This window comes from Seriola dumerili, unplaced genomic scaffold, assembly GCF_002260705.1.
Source record: "Seriola dumerili isolate Sdu_G_001 unplaced genomic scaffold, Sdu_1.0 BDQW01000111.1, whole genome shotgun sequence".
Classification (NCBI taxonomy): Eukaryota; Metazoa; Chordata; class Actinopteri; order Carangiformes; family Carangidae; genus Seriola; species Seriola dumerili.
In genome coordinates, this window is record NW_019174366.1 from 885,582 (window position 1) to 892,425 (window position 6,844).

The 6,844-nt window shown below is 36.9% G+C and overlaps 1 protein-coding gene across 1 annotated transcript in view; it reads left to right on the forward strand.

Annotated features, from left to right (window-relative positions):
- Positions 1-1,088, forward strand: part of frem1 (FRAS1 related extracellular matrix 1) — a 35,823-nt gene extending 34,735 nt beyond the window's left edge. The window contains exon 37 of the mRNA XM_022747859.1: positions 808-1,088. The gene's annotated coding sequence lies outside the window, so the exon portion shown is untranslated. The remainder of the gene's footprint in view (positions 1-807) is intronic.
- The last annotated feature ends 5,756 nt before the right edge of the window (positions 1,089-6,844 follow it).

Consider the following 6,844-nt stretch of genomic DNA (forward strand, 5'->3'; position numbering starts at 1 on the left):
TCAACAACTACTAACTATCACATCACAAAAATAAACAAAGTTTAAAAAAAAAACAAAAAAAACAACAACTTTCAACTCAAAATGAGTTTTTTCCTTCTAAAATAGACTGTCTGACACAGCAAGCTACTTCCTCACATGTGGAATAAGGACTAAACTGAGCAGGTATAGAGTGAATCAGGTGGTTCCTAACTTGTTCCTGATTGGAGAAATTAGAAGATTTATAACTGACCAATGTTATAGCCATCCCCAGTCAGTCCTGTTTTTGGACAAAGCCAAGCTAGCTGCTTCCCCCTGCTTCCTGTCTTTATGCTAAGCTAGGCTAATCACCTCCAGCTTCATACTTAGCGCACAGACATGAGATTGATTTTATATTATGACCAATTATGACCATTTTTTCATATTTTTCTACCTTAATAGCAGATGACATATTCAGTATTAGTCCACATAGAGCTGGAAGAGCTGGGCAATAATGTTAAAATTATTTGCCTGACAAAGGAGTTATATTTTTCAAGGCTATTGTATGGGACTGGTGTCAAATAGATAGATAAATATAGATAGATAGATAGATAGATAGATAGATAGATAGATAGATAGATAGATAGATAGATAGATACTGTTTTTATCCTCTAGGGAAAATTCCAGTAAATGAATGTTAGTAAAATCATATTGTTGTGCAGGTGTTGTGTAATTTGTCATTTCTCTTCAAGTCATGGTGTTTTAGTGAAAATAATAATCAAGGAAAGCTTTCGGAGTCCTTCCTGTGGCATAATGTCTTTAACACATTTGTTTTGTTGTTGTTTATTCAAGGTTTGATCATGGCATAATCATCTGACTTCTCTCCTAATCTTCATCACTACAAGTGGAGAGGAGCTGAAGAGAATACAGTGCTGGGCTCTTTGTCATGGATCATCACAGTCAATCCAACCACGTCTCTAGTTTCCAGTGGCTTTCTTTCGCCTACCAGGGCCTGAGAGAAATCCCTTATGAAACTATCCTCGCACAGACAGACACTCTGGAGGTGCTGGACCTGAGTTACAATCTGCTGGATGAGTATCCTTTTCTTACTAACCACAATCTGAAGGACCAACTACAACAGCCAATCTCTGCCATATAAAGTCTGCACCCTGCAACATAGGCAATCCAACAGAAGCTTAGGTTCAAAACTTAGGTTATCTAAAAGAGAAGTACAAATTAAAGCTGCACAAGTCAATATTTTTATACTACAATAAATGAAGTGACTATGTGTAATGTGAAAGTTGCTGCTGGTAGTGACAAATACACAGACAGCTATCACCAGTCAGTGTCCAGCTGATGACTCTCCAGCGTTCCCTCTCTTTTACTCTTTGTTTGGTCTTCACCAGCTCCTCTTTAGCTGCTGAATGCTCAACGATGTTCACCAGCTGCTCTCTGACCGAGTCTGTCTGCTGTTTGTTGCTGCGCAGGTCGTGTGGTGGGTTCATCAGAGGGATTTTTCTGAAAACAGCAACCGGCTGCTACTGGAAATGAGGTTAATGAGAACCATGAAAGCGGACCAAAACAGGTTTCTGAACCACGCTAGAGCACTAAGGGACACTGCAGAGTTAGATGATAATTCTTTGTTTTTTTTTCTCATTTACATTAGACACAGTCTTTTGAGCCATTGTTACTGTAAAAAACATTGATTAGTGCAGCTTTAAAGACCAAAAATGCTGCTACTTGTCTGTGGCCTCCCATACAGAAATGTAATATAAGACATATAGGCCCATATATTAAGAGAGATGTTTCCATGTCACCTATATGGCAATTTATTACTATCACATACAGTATATACATCCTCTGGATATATGAAGGTATACGTTTATAACATAAATGAAATACCCATAGTAAGATTAATATATACAGTACCACACCTTTGACAATAATATATATGAATTTTTGATATGGTATAACATGTTGCAAGCACATACAGTATATTAACAGTATATATTTAATTTATATATGCACGTTTATTAAAACAAAATATATATACCAGTCAAAAGTTTGGATACACTTTCCCATTGTATCCAAATTGTTGACTGGTACTGTAGTGTAAAAAAACCTAATTCTACATGCTTATATATGTTTTTCTTATTAATATTAATTTTTTTTCTCAAACTTTTGGACCCTACTGTATATAGTATCAACATACTGACAGGCTTTGGGATGGATATATTTACATAACATATGTCTACAATATTAGCATACATAGAAAACAAACATGTTTGTATGGGCTACTCAGACATGTCAGTATATAATTGTTCAAATTTCTAAAAGGTTTTATAATTGATTCTGATATATATGGTTTTATTTCATATGTACATATATTACATTTGTGTATGAGGCTCAGACTCAGACTCAAATTTGCAGAATAAGAATGACCCATTTTGTAAATCAGACATAAATTAACCTCCGTTTTTTATTGACCACATCTCTCAAAATACTGTAGGTGGATTTTCCATTGATCACACAAATAAACAGGCATTATAATTCATATTAAGCCACAGCTGCTGTAGTTCAGTGTGTTCTCCTTCATTCAGTCTTTATTGGAACCCGGCTCTGCTGGGTCAGCTGGAAAAGCTCAGCACTCTGATTCTAGACTGTAACAACTACACGTCTCACGTGAAGTTCCCCTACATGCCCAGTGTGACCACTGTGTGCATCAACAAGAACAAAATCAACAATCTACCTGTTTTTGTGGAAGAAATCCGGCGAAAGTTCCCGAGTATCAAGTGAGTCTGGGGTTGTGTGTGTCGTTTGTAGAGCGGGTCTGTCGTTAGTGTTGCTGTTTTTACACTTCTCTCTCACTTCTCTTTTCCTTTTAAAACAGGATCCTCAGTATGATGAACAATGACGCAGCACCTAGCTATTTCAATGGGGGTAGTCTGACCCAGTACAAAGACTATAGGTGAGCACCGAGGTCCAACCTTTCACCTTTCATGAGAACATAGACAAGGCTCTCTGTATTTTTGCTCTACTATTTAACTGATTGGACTGTACTTTCTGCTGTAACCGCTTATGAGCAGAGCCGTGTTTTCTTGGAATTCAGTGATTTTAACAACCTTTTACAATTAAAATGTGAATATTTAAAAGCCTGATTTAAGTGTTTCTGGAATTATTAGATAAAGCTGACTGCTTTTAGGTCAGTAAAAATGAACAGATAAATAAGCAAATGATTAAATCCATTTCTTCACATGCAGAATCAAGCATTTAGCTCATCATGTTGGAAAACAAAATGTAAATAAAATAAATACACAAATGAACAATCCAAGAAGTGTGGTTTAGTAATTTTACTATTTTGCTGTCACAGGGGTTGGGGTTGTATTTTAGTCTTGTTGTAATCCTGTTTCAGTATCAGTATTTCTCAAAATCTTGAATTGTCCTACATTAGAATGTTAAAGAATGAAAATGCAGATGTTGTATGACAGAGGTTGTTCATCTGAAATGTCGAAGCTCCAGCTAAATGGAACCACTGGTGCGGCGGTTATGGCCTTTCTAAGTTTTTTAACTTGAACAATGGCGCCCCCATGTGGCTCATTAGTTTAAGCACACAGTGATGATCAGGCTGCTGGTTATCTCTCATTCTGTTAAGTGCTTCCTTTTCAAGTTTTTTATTCTTGCCAATCTGCTGAATCCACAGTATCTATGATAAAGTCAATCTGCATACTACACATCTGGCTCACAGTGTTTTTCCTCTTGCCTTCTTAGACAGTACGTCATCAGTCAAATCCCAGGTCTGGAGATTCTGGATGACACAGAGGTCCTGGAGAAGGAACGAGTCCAGGCTAGAAAGACCTACAGGCTGCATCAGAGCAGTCACAGCAGCAGGAAGAGAAAAGAGGATTCATCCAGGAAACACACACTCATGGCGAAAAAGTCAAATACTGTCATCAGACAATAGAGTAAACGAGCCTTTTCATCCCTTTCCCTTTAGTATAATATTGTCAACATCATACACATCGTCTGTTCTGTAGCTGCTTTTTCTAACGTGTATTTGAAGCTACACTTTACTCATCATATTCAAATCCAAACACCATGTTTTACACAACTGTGCTATCAAATTAAAAATGGAAATATTCTTCATTTCATGTGCATCATTTTCTATACATTTCACCACAATTCAGACCTAATTGACATTTTTGGTTTGGAAAGTTTTGTTGTTGTTATTGATAAATATTGAAATCACAAGGGTTGCTATTTTAAAAAAAAAGGGATAAAGAAACTAAAATCATTAAAGCAATAAAACAATTTTAAATTTGGAAATGATTAGGAAATGAACTGAATATGAATTTGCTACAAGGTCAGTTAGACAATATTTATGAGGAGAAAACTAGAGGGGCCTTTATTAGATCAAGATGTTAATGGTTCAAACAAGATGAGAAAAATAAACTAAACTATTTTGGGGGGTTAGAAAAGAGAAATTCTTAATTTGCAACAATAAGTAAATTAATGATTAATGGCAATGGTAACTAATGATCCCTGTGCATCTTCTCATATTGAATCTTTCTTAGACAATATTTCAATGAATACAAACTAAATAAACAACGACTTTAGAGATGTTTGTGGAAGGTTTCCTTTTTTGGTTTTGAAATAACACTTAAAAAAATACATTTCAGACATTATATAATGGCTGTTCCAGCTGTGTGAAGTTAATGTAAGGTACAGCAGAAAGACTTAACATTGTCATACTCAGATCGTTCTTTGGAAAGCTGACATACCTGGGACAATACCTACAAACACAATTTTGACCCCATTATTGAAAAAACTAAATTGAAATTGAATTTGTGGTTCCATGAGAGATGAGAGAGCGAAAAGTCATTTGTAGATGTAGCTCTGGCCTAAGGCTGGTCCCACCAAAAATGTCAATATAGCATGAAAAATAATAAAAAATAATTTATTAAGTGACAAAAAGAGGCAAACAACAGAAGAGAGCAAAGAGGATGAAAAAGTTCAAGATGAACTGAACTTGCCTATGAATTTGATGCCACACACACAGAGCAAATTATATTTGAAAGTTTGGAACACTTTGTCAGCAGACACTGTTACAGCCCGTGGGCCGCGAGGTGAATAGACCTGCATTAGCAGTAGACTCATATAAGAGGATATTTTGGACTGCAGTCAGTGGCAATTCATGAGGCTGTTTCATTTGGATATATTTGGCTCAATCAAGTCCAAATTTTCCCCAAGCTTCAGTTTTAAAACTCAGATTTACATTCATCAACAGAGTGTAAATAGGACCTGTGGATATGGGGTGCTGTGAGTGGATCTGTGAGGTGGTTTTTCTGATGTTTTCTCTGCTTGTCTCCTGTTTCTTTGACCTTTTGTCTCAGACTGAGGCTTTGTCAGTGCTGTGCTGAACAAAATGTTCCCCTGGACAACCAACTTACCCCCCAACCCTCTCAGTCTGTGAGACTGCTTAACTAGACTTGTCAGTCAAATTTTCTGTAAATTTTATTTCCCATGAAAGTTTCAATGCAGTTTCAAATGATTCTTTTCTCTTTACTCATTGTGTTGGTCTAAAAGTGATCTCTCTTAAATATTTTGAATCTAAAAATACTGCAATCTGCTTATAAAATATGCACCACTTGTATGTTTTTAATTAGAAAAGGTTAACTCCTAAGTGGTTTAAAAAACTCCCTGAGAAAATACAGGCAACATGACCTCCTCTGTGAGTTGAATTATAGGAGATTTAAACATATTACTGCATTGAAAGATGAATAAAATAAAGTACATTAGAAAAAGTATAAATAAATAACTAACCTAAACAAGCAACAATAAAAAGTATCTGAACTGATACCGACACACTACTTCTGACTGACTTTTCCTCTTGTTAGGCTGCACCAGCACATGCCAAAACATGTATGCATAAGATACAACTTTCAGTGCTTAATATGGGTCAATCTCCAAAAATAATGACTCCTACATTTCCCATAATGCAACTTGGAAGCATTTTCTCAGACTTTAGAAAGCTCGTCACAACCACATAAGATATTATACAGCTGTTTTCAGTGGCAGAGTGGAACCTCCCATGATGGGTAAACTGGGTAAACCAACCCTAACCCATCATGTCATATAACATAGGTGGAAAAATATGCAGAGTTCTACATATCATCATATGTTCTGGATAATGTTAAGTATGTTTTAAAGAAGTTTGTTGTGCATAAATGCAGATCAGCACTTTCAGTTCTACAATACAGAGTTTCATGCCATCAGCGTTTTGGTCAGTTCTGGATCAGCTCTGTCTAACACTTGTATTTACTGCGCTGCAGTTTCTTAGAGGTCTGTCCAAACTGTCATCAGCTGTCACTACTTTGCTGTGGAGCAGCCAAATGTTCTGTGGTCTTACTTAACAGGTGCATGTGGGAGATAACTAACTGATTCATCAGTAGTCTCAGGGACTTCCACTTCAGAAACTGTTTGACTTTGGGGAACTATGTGTACATGTGGTCTGTCTTTATTGTGAAATATTAGTTATTTCCATGCATTGTTTCCTTCCTGATGACACATGCTAACCTCTCATCATGTGATTTGTTCTTATAGTAACTTCTCTGCTCTCTCTTTTTAATGCCACAGTGTTTTCACATCAGTTTTCCTCTCTCTACTTTGTTATCTCAATTCCTTCCTCTGCTTGTGCTCGACTCCCTGCTTTGGTACTGGATGTTCTTTCTGTGCCTCCCCCCACCCCACACTCCCTCCTGTCTCTGCCTTTAAATGCATGTCTCTGTGTCTCCCCACAGTGCCCAGTGCAAAGCAGTCTTTTACTGTGAAATCAAGCGTTTCCCAGCAGATTGTGAGCATGAGCACTGGTGTGCCAAACAGGCCAGTTACA